Consider the following 21,540-nt stretch of genomic DNA (forward strand, 5'->3'; position numbering starts at 1 on the left):
AGACCGACCATTTAAAGTTTTTTGAAAATATCTAATATAGGTTTGAGGGATGTATTAATTCCATTATCATGTATATCACTACTTTTTATAAATCCTGCCACAAATATATTTGCGAGTCTACTAATTTGACAATGTGGAAAACTATAGTAGACAACTTGGAAAAATATAGTATACTCTACAAACTTTCTGTTGCCCAGATTTCGTCAAATGGATCATTTAACTCAAAATTGTTGAGGTACAAAAAATAAGGCATGTCTACATAGTTTCCAGAATGTTTTGAGTTGCGCCAAAAATCGCCATTGAGAAAATTAGAATATCAATTTTCTTTTGGAAAGTGCCCCATATTTAAGTGGGTGACCTTCAAAACACCTTGAGTTTCGAAAAAACGCTTTATTTGAAAAATTATGTCTGTTGCTGTCATATCTGTTCTTTCTGAAGATAAAGAAGGGTTATTGTTTAGTACGACTTCTGAAAGGCCTTCACTAAGATTGTATTTGTGTGGAGGTTCATACAAATTTAGTTTCTCTAATCCTTTAAGAAAGTTATATTCAGAACTAACTTTAGAAAAGAGTTCAGAAAGAGTTTTGATTATTTCATCTAGTGAACAATTGTTTTCATTGACTTACATAGGTACTGATTTTAGAAATTTATGTATTGGTGTCAAAAAATTCTGTTCAACAGAATTTTTAATATCAAGTACATATCTTTGAGAAAAATTTGTATTTGCATGCAGCTGAAGAAGGAATGATATTGTTGATTCTTTGAATGCTAAAGAAAACGTTGGTTCTATCAGTGTTTCAGACGACAAGTTTGGTTCAGTATATATCGCGATTAGGGAATCGTGTGTAAGTCCACCGAATGCATCACTAATTTTACTTTTCGCATTCTTTTTAAGATGTTTCTGTAGTCTATACACATTATTTAAAATTGGATTGTTTTTGTCTTCTTTACAAATAAATTCATAAATGGTTGGAGTACCATGGGCTTGATTTTAAATGTTTAATTAAGTCAATCGGTGCTCGATGACTATTAATACAAATGGAGCAAGCGAATAGAGGGGCCTTTGACGTTAAAAAGATGGTATAGCACGTGAATATACTATACTAGTTTGCTTAAAAGATTTGCTACGGAAGCAAAATCTTCTGATTTTAATTTAAAAAAAATTTGTTCCAAAAATGCTAGTATTGCTTCGTTGTGAGTATTCTGTATTAAAAAGTATAACAATTTTATGATAATATCAACGCACTTTATATAAGAGCAGGCTTTCCATTTTATGACATCGCAAAAGATATAAAATTCGGAAACACACGTAATATCAGTTCCAAGTGCAATGATTCTGGGTTGACATATGTGTTTTCTTTCAGCAAATTGATTAATTATGTCCATAACTTTATGTTGAATATCATTCAGTGTTGCTACGAGAGTGACAAAATCATTTTGAGCATCGGCTGTAGTAGGTTTGTCAGTTTTATTAAGGCGCTGAAGAGGCAGTAATGCATGCAGAAGAATTGTGGTAATGCAATATTTAGTATCTATACAAATAATAATTAAAATAAATTGGAGCAATTAAGATGAAACCAAATACTAACCATTTGAAATATCCCTTTTGTATAGGTGTTCTAAATATAACTCTCTGGAAATAATGAAAACGTTTCACCAAATGGCTCTACCAAGTGGGTTGCCTGGTCCATTATATAAGTTAGTGGAACGTGCTAACTTCCCCAACTTATTAATTCATTCAGAGAATAGTAAGAGTGATAACAACAAGAGTTGAAGGAGAACGAAGCTACCTACAACTATAACCACGCTTATGATCTTCATTCATTTGCACACGGCACGCTAAGCGACAGATAAGTAGTAAGAGCGAATGAGAACGAAGCTGCAACTACAACTATATGAATGATCTTCATTGATTGCAAAGGACAAATTGCGGGAATGGAAAAGGTTTTGCACACGGCACGCTAAAGCAGTAGATAAATTCCTGGAAAATGTTATTTGATGGAATTAGCAAAAACATATTTTCGATTAACGGTTAGCAAAATTGGATAGGCTTAGCTTAAGTAAAATATTGTAAAAGAAGAACAGAAGAAGATCGGCTTTGAAAGTGATCGGTTCGTAAAAATAAAATTATCAAATAAATTGAACTGTTTAATTTATATAGTTTCCCGATCTATAGCTTCTGAATTACACTGAAAAATTAGACTTTTGTCCACATTCCTTGCTTGTTAAACTGAAACTGAAAATATAATAAACATTTTCTACTTTCATAGAAATAAAAAAGGAATGAAAAACCGTTATGTTGTGCTTTATAGGTAAGCATTTCACTGACATGAATATATTTGCATACGCACATACTTATGTACATAGATTCATGTACGCCAATTATGTACTAGAAAATACGAAACAAAACATGTTGAGTTTTGCAAACCGACAATTAAGTTTTAAAAGTCTAATTAATAAGTTATTTCTTATTAATATTTACAAAGAGATTTCTTGCAAAATGAGAAGTTTCTGTTTGAATGGCAATAAGAAAAAAACGAAAAGAACCGTTATAATTTACTTCCCAAATACTTCACGCAGATATGTATATGTAAGCATGTATTCCAATAATGAGTGAAAAAGAAACAATACTTTGTTAATTTTCTGAGTTGACAGTTTCATTGTAAAATTGAAATTAATAAGTTTTTCTGTATAAAAATATACATTAAGATACCTTCAAAAAATAAGAAGTTTTCTCTCTTTTTATTTTTTTCACATTTTTTCTCAGAAGCGTTGAAAGGAAATGAGAAGATTTTCGTATAAATAACACGTTCAAAAACAATTGCTATAAAATTAAGAAGAAATTGCACTTATGATAATACTATCAGCAAGAATTTCTTAATCAAACTAAAGAGAATTTCACATGATTTTTTTTTCCTTTCACACGTTTTGGCTACTCCTGAGTCCAAAAACTGCTCATGAAGAGAATCTTGTTAATTTTATTAGGTACTTTTTGTTCTGTGCGCCAACTGAACGAGCGTTGGACAAGTACACAAACTTGTAAGGTCGCGAAATCCTTCTGGCCACGTGTGGTCAGGGGGCGCTCGGGCGCTCTTCTGAGGCTGAAAAAATATCAGCTCTCGAATCTCGTGGGTTTTCTCACAGGTCACAATGCTTGCGAATGCATGCTGTGAGACTTGGAATCACCTCGAGTCCTTTTTGCGCTGGATGTATGGAGGATGAGGTGGAATCATCTCAGCACCTTCTCCTTAGCTGCCCTGCTCTGGTGGGGTTAAGATCCAGGCATCTTGGCTCTTACTTTTTTGCTACGCCTGCTGATATAGCTGGCGCTGACATAAAAAATCTGATGAATTTCATCAGCAGTACAAAGCGGTTGACGCAAATGCAGCATAGTCATCGTTCGTAATCCACACGCACCCAACCATCCCAGCCCCACATCTCCCCGCCCTCTCCCTGTATCTCATCGGTCTTTCTCTTTCACCTCACCTCCTTCATAATGGTATCACAAAGGACGAATCCATTTTTTTTCGACCAAGTGTGCTCATTCCTTGGGCAACCATACCAACCTAACCAAATGCGCTTCCTGCAATTTTCCATTAAAACGTTGAATATCTAACCACTGAAGGTCAACCCGTACGCAAACACTATTTAGCCACTTCCCTCTTACTGATGTTAACACTATTTCAATTTTATTTGCCCGACAAAGAGCCCATGACCTATTAGAATTATTGGTTTTCTTAAAGCCATCTGTTTATTAGAAACGAGAATTATGTATACAAAAACGGAAGTGAATATAGTATTATTAGCAGAGTTGCATTTAAATGGATTACATAAAGGTTCTTCAATGCTTAATCTCAACAGAAAGGCATATTGGGCTTCTGGCTTCCAAGAAATTGGATATTTCTCTTGCCCATTTGAAGCGCCTTCTCGCCTTAATGCAGTATTTTCTTGAAGTGTGTATTCAGTCAGTCCACCAATACACAAGAACGTGTTGCTTGGTTGACGTCTTACGAGACACTGATGCGAGTCATGTCGTTTGCGCATCCCGTGTATGCGCTACTTTATTAGGATGTTTTTTTTTCGTTTTTGTGCACTTTTCATTATTTGTTATTATTATTGATCGGTTAACTAACTCAATTGTACATTTTATATTAATTTATAACTATGTGAAAACATGGAGGCCAAAGGAAAATAAATTAGTGTATCAAAAAGAAAAATAATTATAAAATTGTGGAAAAATGGAAATAGTTTCCAAAATATGTATGTGCAAAGCACAATTACAAACAAGCCGGGATTTTAACGTCTAATCTCTGGTTTGGGCGTCCAAGAACTCCATCGGCCCGACAAGAGTGCAGCATAATCAATATGGCAAAGGTTAACCCTCGAGATACATCATAAACAATTTTTAAAAACGCTAACCAAAAGTGAAAAAAAGTATTTCTACGGAAACTGCAAGAAAAGCCGTAGAGTCACTCCAAGAAAGCCGTTTATTTTACATGTGAGCAGAAATAAATAAGCCTCCAGAGTTTTGAAATGCTAGTCATTTTTTGAGACGAAAGTAAATTTTGTATTTTTGGGATAAGAAGTCAACTTGCTTGGCGCAAATCAGGCACTGCTCTGGAGAAACAAAATTTTGTTGCTGCAGGCGTTTGAAAGGGATCCTCGAAAAGGACAAGAAAAATATTTAAAAAGTCACACCTTCGGCTGGGTTCCTCGAGCCTGACTGGACCCCTACACAAATGTATAAAAATATGATGCATTTGGACTATTCCACCTGCTTTTTTTGTGTCCAGCGTCACTCCTAAATACTTCGCAGGATATAGGAAGAAAATGCATTTTTTTATTCGTAAAATCTACGTGAAGCGATATTGATTCGTTAAGTTTTATACACCACTTTGTAGTCCATTCAGTGATTTTGTTAACATCTTCCTGAAGTATACGAGTGGACTCACCGTCTCCGATTGCTAAAATGCATGTGTCGTCTGCAAAGGTAGCTGTAGTAGGAGTACTAGTCTTAGATAACGGTGAGTCAGATGTTAAAATTACATAAAGTATAGGGCCAAGGGTAGTTCTCATCCGAGGCTTTTTTTATCTTTTCATTGGGGGGGGGGCATTTTTAAGTGGCGGGTCCGAAACCCAGCGCACACCCAGCTATCCTGGAATGCTTCGCTTCTCACGTTAGCTCACTCCCGAACGGGTTTTCGGAAGCTAACCAGAGGACACGTGGGCTAATCCCGGACGTTGTGAGCTGCTTGAACCATATGTAGAAGAATCGTCCTGGCCACTCCCAAGTGAATGGCGATCAGTAACTTTCCCCTCTTGCGTGGACTTCTACACATGGAACCATCCTCCTACTCTCCGAAAGCACTGCCCCACAAATCGGCATGCGCGAGCAATGGAGCAACATTTCTCGTTCCCTACGTACCGCCGCCGAAGAAGAAATCGGATTCCGGCGAGCCCGAAAAAACAATTGGTACGACGAGGAATGTCATGCTGCCGCAGAAAGAAAAGATGCCGCCTATAGAGCCACGCTGCGATCGGGCGCAACGCGAGCCATGTGGGATCGCTACAGAGAGCTGAAAAAGGAAGAGAGACGTATTATCCGACAGAAGAAACGAGAGGCCGAAATACGTGAGTGCGAGGAGCTTGAGATGCTAGCCAATAGGAACAACGCCCGAAAATTCTACCAGAAAGTTCGGCGGCTTACAGAAAGTTTTAAGACCGGGGCGTTTTAGTGTATGAACAAATACGGTGAACTGTTGACTGACGTACAGAGCAATCTTAAATTATGGAGGGAACACTTCTCGAACCTGTTAAACAGTGACAGCTTGTCACATGTCGTCAATCGTTGACGACGGAATGGTCGTTCCGCTACCCGACCATGACGAGGAGAGAATAGCAATAACACGGCTAAAGAACAACAAAGCCGCGGGTGCCGACGGACTGCCGGCTGAGCTATTCAAACATGGCGGCGAGGAGCTAGTAAGGTGCATGCATCAGCTTCTATGCAAAATATGATCGGATGAAAGCAACCCTGCCGATTGGAATTTAAGTGTGCTCTGCCCAATCCATAAGAAGGTTGATCCTGCAATCTGTGCCATTTACCGCGGGATTAGTCTTCTAAATATCGCCTGTAAGGTTCTAGCGTATTGTGTAAAAGGCTGAAGCCCACCGTCAACCAACTGATTGGACCTTATCAGTGTGGCTTCAGACCTGGAAAGTCTACCATCGACCAAATATTCACAATACGCCAAATCTTGGAAAAGACCCATGAAAGGAGAATCGACACACACCACCTTTTCGTCGACTTCAAAGCTGAGTTCGACAGTACGGAAAGGAGTTACTTGTATGCCGCGATGTCTGAATTTGGTATCCCCGCAAAACTAATACGGCTATGTAAGATGACGTTGCTCAACACCAGTAGCGCCGTCAGAATTGGAAAGGACCTCTCCGACCCGTTTCATACCAAACGAGATTTCAGACAGGGTGACTCGCTGTCGTGTGACTTCTTTAACCTGATGTTGGAGAGCATCGTATGAGCCGCAGAACTTAATCGCTCAGGCACAATTTTTTATAAGAGCGTACAATTGTTGGCGTATGCCGATGATATCGATATCATCGGCCTTAACAACCGCGCTGTTAGTTCTGCCTTCTCCAAACTGGATAAAGAGGCAAAGCGAATGGGTCTGGTGGTGAACGAGGACAAAACGAAGTACCTCCTGTCTTCAAACAAACAGTCGGCGCATTCGCGTATCGGCACCCAAGTCACTGTAGACAGTTATAATTTCGAGGTTGTAAAAGACTTCGTTTATTTAGGAACCAGCATTAACACCGATAACAATGTCAGCCTTGAAATCCAACGTAGAATCTCTCTTGCCAACAAGTGCTACTTTGGAGTAAGTAGTCAACTGAGCAGTAAAGTCCTCTCTCGACGAACAAAACTAACACTCTACAAGACTCTCATCATGCCCGTCCTGACGTATGGCGCAGAAGCTTGGACGATGACAACATCCGATGAAGCGACGTTTGGAGTGTTCGAGAGAAAGATTCTGCGTAAGATTTTTGGACCTTTGCACGTTGGCAACGGCGAATATCGCAGACGATGGAACGATGAGCTGTATGAGCTTTACGACGACATAGACATAGCGCAGCGAATAAAGATCCAGCGGCTACGTTGGCTGGGTCATGTCGTCCGAATGGATACAGACGCTCCGGCTTTGAAAGTATTCGATGCGGTACCAGCTGGTGGTAGCAAAAGAAGAGGGCGGCCTCCTCTGCGTTGGAAAGATCAGGTGGAGAAGGACTTGGCTTCACTTGGTGTGTCCAATTGGCGCCGGTTAGCACGAGAAAGAAACGACTGGCGCGCTTTGTTAATCTCGGCCAAAATCGCGTAAGCGGTTATCGCGCCAAGTAAGAAGAAAGGGCCAAGGGTACTGCCTTGTGGAACCCCGGCTTTAATTGTCTTTAGGCTTGAATAAAAGCTATTGCACTTGATCATGAAACATCTGTTATTTAGATACGAAATAAATATAACTCCGTGTGGAGTTGCCTGATCTCCCATCGGGCGCGTCCCAGGTGGTGGATAGGGAGCCCTGGCATCACAAGAGTGGCCTTCCCTGATGGGGTGGGTTCAACACTCGTGTGATGACTCAAAGTTGGCATAGAATCTGGGTGCCATCCGCGAAGCAAACTGGCTAGGGAGAAGTCCCGAAAAAAACCAAAAGGTAATGGAAAACAATGGTTCTATTACTCCAGGTGGAATCCACACAAGTGGCAATCCACCCGCTTCGGCGGCAGGGGCATGGATTCTGGAGGCCCCAACCATTACCCAAGTCTCTCAGCTCTACGAGCGAGAGCGCATCCTGGAGGAGACGGGGGTTGCTATCGCAATCTCCTCTCCTTCAGAGTCTGAAAAACGTTTCCCTGCTTCTGAGGGCCTGAGTTGTGAGGTCTCTTCGGTGGCTGCACGACCTCCCAAAGAAGCAGGGAAATCGAAGAGCGCGGCAAGGAGGGAGAGAAGAAAGCGGCGGGCAAGGCTCATGCGGGAGAAATCCTCATGTGGCTCTGCCGGCCCTTCTGCGTCCGTGTCTTCCAAACGACCTCGGTCAGCGGAAGTGACACCCACGGAAGCTACCGAATCTACGGTGGGCACAGGCACACCCAAGTTGTCTCGCTCTCGAGGCAAGCGGAGAAAGACGGTGGCTGAAAGCAGCACACCTCCCTGCCCTGCGGTTGCCGCCAATGGCCGAGCCACGGCCCCCCAAGGTACGAGCGCGGTCTTGGCGCCAGCCAATGTGGCGGGAAAAGGTTCTGCTGAGCCACGTCTCTATCGGCGCCTCGACAAAATGTCCAGCACAGCTGTCTGCCCGGCGAAATCTTCGTCAGTGGAGGATCGGGAGCTGGACCTTCGCCCAAGCACATCCAAGGGTGCGGCCAAGCCATCCTATAGCGAGAAGGCTGCTGGCCCACGACCTGTGGCTGTGATTGGAAAACTGGGGCCTGACCATCAAGGACGGCACCATAAAGGTGACGTGCGCGTCTCTGGCCAACTTCGAGTGGATCAGGACCGTGGTCAATAACGTGCCCCCCATGGGGACCACTCGCTTCGCAGTATACAGCGAGGAGAGTGTACCCCTCAGGAAGGCCATCTGCTGGATTCCGGATCCAGACCTGTCTACGGCGGATGTCCTATCCTGTCTACGTGCCCAGAATCCGGGCATCAACACGAGGCTTTGGCGAGTCGTCTCGTACACCAAGAGTGAAAACCGGGACGGGAAGGAAGGGGCTACTCTTGTGGTGCGAGTGGACGAGGCCAGTGTTGATGTCATGGGCTCACGGTACGGGAACCGTCTGAGTCTCTTCTTTGGGACGGCCAGCTTCCATGTCTTTCCCAAATGAGTGGCTCGGACGATTCCTGTAGCTATCGTCCCTTGACGGTGACGCAAATTAACTTGCAGCATTCCAAAGCCGCTACTGCACTACTAAGTAGAAGGCTTTCCCAGCTGCACACATTACCCCACATAACAGCAGTGCAAGAGCCCTGGGTCTTTAGGGGCCGTCTCTGTGGCTTAAGTGCGCTGAAAGGGGCCACGTTATTATATGACAGGAGTTCTAGCAGACCTAGGACCGGTCTTATAGTATCATCCCATCTCACTGTGACGGGTTTTGAGCAATTCTGTTGCCAAGACCTGGTAGCGGCTGAGGTGTGTTATAGAGGTAGACGCGGATGGTCGAAGTTTGTGATTGCATCTGCTTACTTTCCTTACGATGCTCTGGAAGGGCCACCACCCGGGAAGGCCACTAGTCTCGTGAGGTTCTGTGAGCGGCGCAGTCTGGGCCTCATCCTATGTTGCGATGCTAATGCCCAGCATACAATCTGGGGCAGCAGCAAGTGCAATGGGCGGAGCTCTCGACTATTCGAATTTATCGCGTCCTCCTGCCTAGACATACAAAACAAGGGCTCACAGCCAACGTTTGTAACGGCTAGAAGACAGGAGGTGATTGATCTAACCCTATCAAACTCAAAACTTGGGTGGTCAATCAAGAACTGGAGAGTCCTTGCCGAAGATTCGTGCTCGGACCACAGGTACATTGAGTTTCAGTGTGGCGAGGAGGCACAAATGCCATTGCCCTCTAGAAACCCAAGAAAAACAGACTGGCAGAAGTTTAGGGAGGCGTTGCGGGACCTTGACGTTGCGCCACCAAGACTTCGAAAAGAACAGGCCATTGAGGCGGCTGTTGAGAAACTCAACGCTGCCCTAACCGACTGTTTTGAGTCAGCCTGTCCAATTCGACCTCTCCCTAGCCGGACTCCCGTTCCGTGGTGGAACCGAGAGCTCCAGATGTTAAGGCGTGAGTCGAGAAAACTTCTAAACCGGGCCCTCAAGACTAACCTTGCAGAGGACTGGGAGCGATACCGTGATGTTCAGAAGAACTACAAGAGGCTTATTCGGGAATCGAAAAAAGCCTCATTTAGGGAATTCTGCAGCGGTATTGAATCTCTGAGTGACACGGCGAAATTGGTTAGGATCCTGAAAAGGGACCCAACGGCAAAGCTGGGGTCACTTAGGAAATCTGATGGCTCCTTCACGGAGCGGAAAAGTGAGACACTCAGCTTGCTGATGGAGTCTCACTTTCCTGGTAATCAGATAAGCATCAGCCGGCAACAGCCCTTATTGATAGAGGCAGTTGTCAGAGCTGCTACACCTTCTCGACATGACTGGTTCGTTGCCAGATCTGTGGTGAATGAGGCCGCCATTCGATTTGCCATCAAATCTTTTGACGACTACAAGTCGCCCGGACCAGATGGCATATTTCCTGCCATGCTGAAGGAGGGTGCAGAGCTCGTGACAGCAGCCTTGAAGAAAATCTTCTCGGCATGCCTGGCACTGGCTTACATACCACGCTCTTGGAGGATGGTGAGGGTCGCTTTCATCCCAAAGGTTGGAAAAGACGACTACACCAGCCCCAAAAGCTTTAGACCAATCAGCATGACCTCTTTCATGCTGAAAAGTCTCGAACGACTGGTGGAACTGCGCATACGTCAGAAGTCGCTGAAGGCTCACCCTCTGTCTCTATTTCAGCATGCCTATCAGAGTGGAAAATCCTGCGAGTCGGCACTGCAGAACCTTGTTGCTAGGGTAGAGCTGGCCATCGACAGGAGGGACTACGCTTTGGGTATCTTTTTAGACATAGAGGGGGCGTTTGATAATGCCACTTTTGATAGTATGTGTAACTCTGCTAGTAGGCACGGCGTAGACCGGGTGCTAGTAAATTGGATTCGTTCGATGCTGGCCCAAAGAATCGCTTCGGTGCGAGCAGAGGAAGATCTGCAGGTGTCATCTGGGGTTAACAGAGGCTGCCCCCAAGGCGGTGTGCTGTCTCCATTACTCTGGTGCATGGTAATCGATCATCTACTCACCACCTTAAACGATTCGGAAGTCTACGCACAAGCATATGCGGACGATGTTGCTTGTTTGGTAACAGGCTCTTCGCTTATGAACATCTGCAGGAAAGTGCAGAAAACTCTGGATCGGATTGACACTTGGTGCTGTGCGAACGGGCTGTCGGCAAATCCCGCCAAGACTGGTATTGTCCTCTTTACCAGAAGGAGGAAGCTTGACGGACTCGTTCTGCCAAGGCTAAAAGGAGTCACAATCCAGCTACCCAAGGAAATTAAATATCTAGGAGTAATCCTCGATAGTAAGCTCCTATGGAAATCACACGTTGAGACAAAGGCATCCAAAGCGCTGACAGCTTTCTGGCAGTGCAAAGGTGTCTTTGGGAAAACGTGGGGTCTCTCTCCTAGCAAGGTCCTATGGATCTACACGGCTATGATAAGACCCATTATCACCTATGCATCAGTGGTCTGGATGAGTAGACTATCCCTAGTGGGAGTCAGGAGGACCTTATCGAGACTACAGCGCACTGTGGCCATCTGTTGCACCGGAGCTTTTCCGACTACTTCAGGCCCGGCACTAGATGCTCTGATTGGTTTACCACCACTTGATGCTTTCATCCGAGGAGAGGCCCTGAAGGCCATCTGCAGACTGAAACACAGTGGGAACTGGTACGGCCCTTGTCCGGCATTGGAACACAGAGAAGGCATGGACATCGATCCAACGATTCTCTCCATGCCCCTTGACTCAATGCCATCAAGAGTCGTACTTGAAAAGAGATACAGTGTAGTGCTACCAGAGGCTCAGTTGTGGGGAGACTCAGAAAATGAGCCCGGCAAACACTGTTTTCGCATTTTTACGGATGGCTCCAGGACCGAGCATGGCTCCGTCTGGGGTCTACGTGGAATCCAGCGGGACAAAACTGCACTTTGCTCTTGGAATGCATGCATCTGTGTTTCAAGCGGAGGTGTATGCAGTTCAAGAAGCGATGAACTTTGTTGTGGAAAAACGATGGAGAGGCAGATCTATATGTGTCTGCAGCGACAGCCAAGCAGCGCTTATGGCTTTAGACAGCCCTCAAACCACATCAGGGGTAGTGAAGTCCTGTAAATCCAGGCTGAACTATGTCGGCAGACATAATAGCCTGATGCTAACATGGGTCCCGGGACACGTGGGTATCGCGGGTAACGAGACCTCTGACTCCTTAGCTAAGATGGGCTCTGAAGCCAACTTCTTTGGCCCAGAGCCCGCTTTGCCACTCCCCTCTGCGGCCATCACGGGCACGGTTAGCAAATGGGTAACTACTACCCACAAGCGAGCTTGGCAGGCTGAGAGAGGCTGCAGATGGACAAAACTGATGTTACCTGTCTTGTCCGATCGACTCTCGCAAACCCTTCTGTCATTAAGCAGAGGGGAGTGCAGACGGCTGGTTGGACTGATGACGGGCCACTTTCTGTGGGCAAAGCACATGGAAAGGTTGGGCATCTCAGACAGTGTACTCTGCCCAGCTTGTGAAGAGGAGCATGAGACGGCGGACCACTTCCTGTGTGTCTGCCCCGCCTTCGCCCGAATCAGGTTTGAGGTCTTTGGCACTGATGTGTTAAGAAGCGACCATCTTGGTTTCTTGGCACCACAAGATCTACTCAGATTTCTTCGGAGATCGGGTAGATTTAAAGAAAATTAAAAGGGAATCCAAAGGGAAGCTGCACTTGCTAGTTGTCCCGACAAAAAAAAAAAAAAAAAAAAAAAATTTTCCGAAAACTCCCTTGGATGATACTTCATGGGGATTTTTTCCAAGTTTTGGTATCATTCAGACACTTTCTAGTACGTTGCAAATATTTTAGCTTAAGGCATGCGCTTATAATTTTTGTTAGCTTAATTAAAGTTTTTGAGGAAGATTATTTAAGGTTTCTGCGGCGATAAGATCGAAGCCGGGTGCTCTTTTCCATTAAAAGAGATTTATTTCACGCTTTATCTCTGCAGGCGAAGACAAAGAGAATTGGTTTTCAGCTTGATGAATATCTGTAAGCAGCGGTGCATGACGGGCTTCATGCGGCTTAGATGTTTTTTCTAAATTTCTTAAATGAGCAAATACATTCGTTTTATAAGTATCGCTCTTTGCCTAGGGTTTTTCTTTTGGTTTTATTTGGGGTTTTTTAATTGGAAGGTTTTGTATAGTTGGTCTTTCTAGGTATTTTGTAGATTTCCACAGATAGTAATCAGTACATTTTTCCGCTGTTAGTTCCTTTATATGGTGATTGAAGAATGCGTTTTTAGTTCATTCATTTCTTTTCTTAAATGTTGAATAATTTTTTTCAATAAAGTTTTGTTTTCATTGCTTCGAGATTTGGGTATATTTTCTCTTGCAATATCTGCATATGTTTTTTTCTGCTGGTTTAATTTCGGAGCTGCGTCTATTTTTGAATTCAGTGCCTTGAGCAAGAGCATTTGCACGTGGAACTGAACTAATTTGAGCTATTTTTGTCTCACTATTTCTTATCTTATTCTTTTGCATCCTCTGTAGTTTGCCGGGTGTTCCTTTGCACAGTTAAAGCATTTGGGCAGTGGTATGTTTGCATGGCATCGGGGTGGCTTTGCATTGGGGTTTAGTCTAGATGGCTTCAGAGCCTCAATTTAGAAATTCGAACCCAAGATTTTTGTATATTAATTTCGTAAATTTTTTTAATATCCTCATCAGATTTAAAAGATAGTATAAACATGTTTAGTGGCTCTTTGGTTTTCCATTTAAGTTTATTTATTGCATTTGTTATATGATGTAGGTTCTTTACTATAACTATGTATAATTTCTCTTGTCTGTTTGTTTTAGTATGAATGCCACGGCGTATTTTCCGTAGATAAAAACGACGTTAGTTTTCGATAATCCAAGCTGTTAGTTAGATAGAGCTTGTGAATATTATGGTTTTCAAGTGTAATAGAAAAATCATTTCCCAAGTGATTTTAATATCATTATGTAATTTTTATAGTTGCCCACACCTGTTATCATTATTGGTGGCGGTCGACATTCCTTTGAAACCGAACTTATTTATAGGCAAACAGTTTATTTCGCTTTGATGTGAGGCTTCGGAGGCTGGTAAAGATGGCAGGATTTCGGGTGATGTAACTTCTTAAGAATCTTCTTCTTCATCGGTATGAAATTCTTCGAATATTTTTGGACGGAGTCGAGCTGGCTCTTGACTTTTGCGAAATTTATTTTAATGAAGAAATTGAGGACGAGTTATTTAATGATCCAAGTGCTGACGATCAGTTGTTCCACGGCAGAGATGGAACAAAGTGGAAGAAAGATGAGCCATCCGCGGCTATTCTTATTCCACTACACAATATTATGCGACTTCGCTCAGGGCAATGAAATTCCGTTCCTATTGAAGTATTTAAGAAATTTTGTGTACCCAATATTTCATTCACTATCATTTCCGAAACAAATCCATATACAAACGAAGTCATTCAAAAATGGAATGAAAAACATCCAGATGCAATACGAACAGTTTGGATTAATCTGACTAGAATGAGCTGGCTGCATTTATTGGTCATGGGTGTAACGCACAATAACATCAGAAAGCGGAAGTTTTGTAGCGTTCGGATGCTTTGCCCATTTTTGGAGCAGCAATGTTCCATCGCCGATTGAACATTTTGATACGATATATTCCTTTTAATAACAACCGAACACGTGAATTTCACCAAGTACCCGATAAAGCTGCGCGCATTATTAATATATGAAATTCGTCGAATGAAAACCTCAAGGATACTTATGATCTCCATGAAAATATTACCATTGACGAACAGCGATTTCCATATCGAGGTCGAACTAAATTCCTACAATATCTCCATCCATTCCATTCCATCTTAACCGGCGAAATGCGGTGTACAAATGTGATGGACATGTGATTCCCAAACAAAATGTCCGTTGCAAGGAAAACTATATTGTGGCCGATCAGAAGGAGAAGAGCTTAAATTTGACCAAGGTGGAAATATGATGATACAATAGTCCAAGCAATATGCGAACAGTGGCCGTACAATAATAGCCGATACCTTTTTCGTCACATTGAATGGAGCTAAGCGCTTCTCTGCTATAGGACTTGCATTAGTTGAGACCATGCGATCCAACAAACATTGCATTCCACCAGAAATAAAAAAGAATAACTCTCGTCCAATGCTTTCGTCATTGTTTGATTTTCATGAAAACCTTGTTACAATCAGTAGCTATGTACCAAAAAAGGATAGAGGGGTTAATTTGCTTTCCACCGCTCGCTACTCCAAAGGTTGTGAAGGCAAAGCAAAAGAAACATAGCCCTTTATTAATTATAATGCAAAGAAAGCTGACGTCGATTGCATGGATAAAATGGTCACACATTTCACATTAAAACGACCAACAAGTCGATGGACCTTTGCTTTCCCATACAAATGTAAATAAATACATAGGGTGCCCAACCGAAGGTTTTAAATAAAAGTGTCCAACGGAGGGTTAAACTTTGGCTCTTGAACAATGCGCCAAAACAGCTCAAAACACACCCACAGCCTCCGATCTCAATTCGATTGAGCATCTGTGGGATCTACTAGAGAAACGAATTCGACACCATGCAATAATAAGTAAGGATGTGGGCAAAATGGGCGAAGATTGCAACTGAGGAAACAGAGAAGTTAGTAAACTCAACGCCAAATAGATTGTATGAAGTCCTAAAACATCGTGTCTATCCAACATAATATTAATTTTCTCTTTTGTATATGATTTATAAAGCTTGTTCCATGTGTTTTAAAACTGTACACAGACTTTCTGGTTGATATATTTACATGATGCTGCAATTACTTACTGCTATGTAAACAAAAAACTGAGGAATCTCGTTATTCTCTTTTGCTTTTGTTACTTAAGAATGTAATGAAAGACTAATTAAATTCAATATATGAAACCAGCTCCTGATGCGTCATCTTTGTTGTGAGGCAGATTATCAAACGAATTCGTGAAGTGATTGCGAAAGGGTCACCAAAGTCAACGTCCGATATTTCAAATGGATAAGTTAATAGCACTGCTTCTGATATTCCAGTCTTGGCTTATTTGGAACCACTTGTCTGACTAAGCTCTGTGAGCTTATGATCCAAAACCCGTCACGAATACTGCTCAACAGCGATTGACAACTGGCATTTAAATGACGACGATGGAGTGTGTCAACTAGCGTACGAATAAAGCGTCCTTGGCAGGCGAATGGGATGTTTCGCTTGAAAGGGTAAATATGAGTTTTTAATTGTTCCACAACTCAAATGATTCTGTCGCGTTGAAATAGAAATGCGGCTGCTACATGTTGGTCACTAGCAATCTCCTTTGAGTAAGAATTCAGAACCGTGGAACCAAAAACTGTTAGCAGTTACTCTAATAGGTACTATTCGTGACAGCTAGTCTGTATTATTTTCTTTTCGCGGAACATGATGTTACATGAAATTCGCAGTTAACAGTTATCTACTGTGGTGAAATGATATGGTTGATGCTGCAGCCATTATAGGATGATTGTTGAGTTAGACCGAAAAGCACGTTAGCTGGCGTTACCTTGTACAACAATGTTAATATGACTGAGTGTAGGGAACCGCGCATTCTTCGTCAGATGATGTGCGTTCAATTACTTTAAACACGGGTCTAAAGAGGCCTGTCTTCACCTGCAAAAACGGGTTTCAAAGATGATGTTGTATGTGCCCAGCTGCGACGTGGTATTAGATCAATCGAGACCGTTCCGTCCTGTTGAAGTAGTTTGCGTAGCTTGGCAGATTGTTTCACACAAATAGACCTCCAATACTTTCTCAGAAATATATAAATCTCCTTCTTATTTTTGAGTTTCTAATGCACTATCCAGAAGCCTCCTGGAACTTTTACGCAGTTTGCGAAATTCACCAAAAAACCACTTTTTCCTCCTTACTTCTTCTCAGTGGACATATGGTTTGAGAATTTTGAGTTTAGGGAAATTTGGTATTCTCGATTGAAGAAGCATGACAAACTTTTCTCAGTCCGTCTTCTTGCGATTTCGACCTTTCGCAACATGACAAGTATTAGTTCCTAGTGGGAATTCAATGAATCGGTGATCATAGTACGACAACATAACGACAATGCTACCATCCGCCCTAAGAAAATGCTGCGCTTTTCATTTGAGAAAATAACAAGAAAATGTAAACACTTCCAAAAATTGTATACATATTTAATATAATAATATATATACTAGCAAGCCCGGCCCGCTTCGCTGAGCACACTAAAATAGAATAAATATGGTTTAGAACAGAAAAGATATGGTTTTCATATTATTTATTTCTTTATTCTTTATTCAATTTTTTTTCTATTTGTTTTTGAGTAAATATAAAATATAAATTGAAAATCAGGAAAAAAGAAGATTGTTTTTAAATTTCAAATCAACGCAAATGAATAACTAAGAAACAATTGTCTTTTTTCCTGATCATTCATGAATTTTTGTTTCAATTTATTTGTTTTATTAAGCATTGGAGCTTTTTTAACCATTATCTATTTATATTTTTCAAAAACAAAAACCAAAAAAATTTGTTTTCCACGAACACATAATTTCATTTGAACATTCGGATTTCACATTAAATTCTCAAATTTTGTAAGAAATTATTCACTGTTCCAAAATCCACTCCAAAAAGATTCACAAAAAGTTTTTACACTTTGCACTTACGTCTTCTCCTTTTGGCATCCAAATCAAAAAGAAATATTGACACATTGTAACTCACACTGTCAATTTGACAGTTCAGTTCCGCCGCAAGCATTACAAAAGTAAGCGACATTATGGCTGGTTCAAAAGAACGCTGTACCCGTTGCCAGTGCTAGTTATCAATAGGTATGAAAATTACCCCGTATTAAAGCACTTATCAACAGCTTTCATTTGATACCCATATTGTACATACACAACCAAAGGTTACCCGGGTCCACGTTTTGACCTATATCTCGAGACCCTAGTCACGGAGCGGATGGAAATACTCTGTACTAAAGCATTCACCAACAGCTTTCATTTGATACCCATATTGTACATACACATCCGAAGGTTACCCGGGTCCACGTTTTGACCTATATCTCGAGACCCTATCTACCAATAGGTATCCAAACTATACGGAAACCATCTTCAATACCTCCTTAACAATGTGTGTAAGTTTGGTTTAATTCGGTGCAAAGACACGGCGGGTCCACGTTTTGGCATATATTTCCAGACCCTAGTCATCAATAGGTATGAAAATTACCCCGTATTAAAGCACTTATCAACAGCTTTCATTTGATACCCATATTGTACATACACAACCAAAGGTTACCCGGGTCCACGTTTTGACATATATCTCGAGACCCCAGTCACGGAGCGGCATGAAAAATACTCTGTACTAAAGCATTCACCAACAGCTTCAATTTGATATCCATATTGTACAAACACATTCTAGGGTCCACGTTTTGGTCTCTATCTCGAGACCCTAGTCACAGAGCGGCATGAAAAGTACTCTGGACTAAAGCATTCACCAACAGCTTCCATTTGATATCCATATTGTACATACACATCCGAAGGTTACCCGGGTCCACGTTTTGACCTATATCTCGAGCATTATTTCCAAAATAAAATATAATCCATGTTACTCGTGGATGATGTAGCTTTCGAATGGTGAAAGAATTTTTAAAATCGGTCCAGTAGTTTTTGAGCCTATTCATTACAACCAAACAAACAAAGTTTTCCTCTTTATAATATTAGTGTAGATAAATACTTAATTAAAATATATCTTCTCACGTATGGGAGTATCCAATTAACACAAACTTTACGAAATAAGTAATATAGCCGTGAAGTTAGAAATTTACTTTCAAACTAGAATGCTGTTTTTTTTTTTGCTGTAGTGTATCTATGTTTACATATCCATTTTTCGGTGCGTCTGGCGCAGAACTTGTTTGGCTGCTACAGTGTCTTCTTCGCGGGCACAAATAAAATATTTTATTGTTCGAAATATAGACGTATTTGGATTGTTTAAATGCTTTAGAAAAAACATTTTTAACCTTAATTTTAGATTTAATTAGCCTCGTTTTATGAATGAACGAGTCTTGCTTTGAAAAATATGCGGTTGCGGTGAAGGTATTTGGTTTATGTACATAAGTACAATACATATATGGAATATCAACCGGGGGACGGTAAATTTCATTGAATAAGTGATAAATAAAGGACATATTTTTCACCCGCCCGACCTCATCAATATGCCCGTTTGCCAAAAATTGAGTGATTGTGACTCTATATTATTACTTACTCAATGGTTGTACTTAACGGCAGCAATAAATCAAAACGGGAAATATGTAGATACCGTAGCTTACATATGTACATATGTACACTTGTATATTGAAAACAATTTTTTGGATACTGAATTACATTTGGGGTTTGAGCTATATTTAAAGTTTTAAGTGATTAATGGGAACGTAGGTATTTAAGTTAAACCCTTAACTATGGGAAAGAGTAAAACAATAATTTTTTGGGGAGGTATGCTTCTTTATTGAGTTGCCTTTTTTAACACACTTTTATTAGCTTGGGTTGTATGTATGTATGTATGTATGTAAAGGAATCTTTGAGCTTAATTTTCACTGGCTTCTAAAAATCGGATCGACTTGGAATTTTGCACACCTATCAAGGACCGATGACAATGCAATAATTTGATAAAAGTTTTCCATTATCCCTAGTAGGATTGCCAGGATTAATATTTTCTTTTTTTACCTGTGGGTAAAAAGTAAGGTGAATTTGGTTGTAAAATGAAAAATCTTTATTTATTCTTGTAAATCAGTTTCTCAGGCTCCTTCCACGAAATAAGTTCTTCATCCCGATTACTTCTTTATCACGGCCGATAACTGCATAGTTTTAGACTCACAGTCGATAAGAAAGAAATTGAATATAACACGAATATATCGAATCATTTATTCACTGACTGCAATGATAATAATAATTTTCATTCATAATAAAAAATAGTTTAAAAAAAAACTAAAAAACACGCTTTTTTGCTAATCAAACTAAAAAGTAGAAAATAAAAAATAGTTTAAAGAACTAAAAAACACGCTTTTATTGCTAATCGAACTAAAAAGTAGAAAATAAATTTTAATGACAAAGAGACCTATAATGAAGTAATAGCAAATCGAACGATCAGTCATAGTCAACTACCTCAGAACAGAATTATAACAAAAATTAAGATACAAATAGAGTAATTCAAATTAGAGTTAAAAGCGTGGGATGCATTTTGCTTCACTTTCATAACCCTCTGTACATAGGTAGTTGCCAATAGAATGATTGTAATATTTACTATATCAAGCATCCCACGCTTTTAACTCTAATTTGAATTACTCTATTTGTATCTTAATTTTTGTTATAATTCTGTTCTGAGGTAGTTGACTATGACTGATCGTTCGATTTGCTATTACTTCATTATAGGTCTCCTTGTCATTAAAATTTATTTTCTACTTTTTAGTTCGATTAGCAATAAAAGCGTGTTTTTTAGTTTTTTAAACTATTTTTTTTAACAAACTAAGCTTTATAATTATTTCTACCCTACTTATATCTAAATGCAGCCGCTTCCGCTCGATGCTCTGCTGCTGTTTGTTTGTTTGGTTAGCGTGTAGATTTGTATTGTATACTATGTTATGCTAACAAGCCCCCTTTTTAAGTTCGAAGTCCGCGTTTGAGGTTTTGTTGAAAATTTGATTGAGGCCCTATACCGCTGTCTCTGTCAACTCAATGGTTCGATTCTGCTTGGTCTTCTTCGTGTTCACCTTGACTTTGCCAGGAGTATGATTATGACTATTAGTACTGTCACTAGGCTGATGTTGGTGGCGTACTTAAAGTAGTTGATTGATTTTGAGGAAATTATTTGTTTTGCGTTAGTGAGGTGTAGCTGCTTTAGCATTTGAAATGATAAGGTTTGTTCTCATTAATTAAGATTTCTCCCTGTCTCCGACTATCACTCGCAACGTTCAGACGATAGTTTTACTATTTGCGCTAGTAGTTCGGTTAAACAGCGAATTTGAATTTTTCCTTTTAGTTTCTGCTTCTTACATTCGTATACGTGTTCATTTGATTTTGTTTTGCTATATTAATTCTCTATATAGTTCCCAAGTGTCGCAGTGATGAGTGTCAGCTTACAAATTTACAAAAACCGTGGATGGAGTAATCAAACCAACAGGAGTTGTCCTGCTGACTTTCAACCTTTACAACTTGCCAAGCAAAATAGATATAACCTGGCATAACGTAAAAATACGTGAATATATTCCTAACCCGATGAGGTACAAATCTTGTCAAATGTTTGGCCATACGATAAAACATTGCAAGAACCCACCGGGCTGTGTAAACTGCAGTCTCCCACCACACCCCCCACAAAACTGTTCACGCGTTAAATGCGCCAATTGCGCCGAGGAACATCCCTCCTTCTCTCCACAATGCAAAAAATTTCAGCAGCAAAGAGATACATTACGTATTAAAATAAACAATAAATGGTCTTTGCGTGAAGCATTTAACATCTACAGAAATCAAACCACAACAAATGAACTCTCCCCAATAAGCTACTCGGCAATCACAGCAAGAACGAATGAAACCAATGAAAAGGAGCGCAATAAAACCTATGAAAAAGATCACAATCA

Source organism: Anastrepha ludens, chromosome X, assembly GCF_028408465.1.
Source record: "Anastrepha ludens isolate Willacy chromosome X, idAnaLude1.1, whole genome shotgun sequence".
NCBI lineage: Eukaryota > Metazoa > Arthropoda > Insecta > Diptera > Tephritidae > Anastrepha > Anastrepha ludens.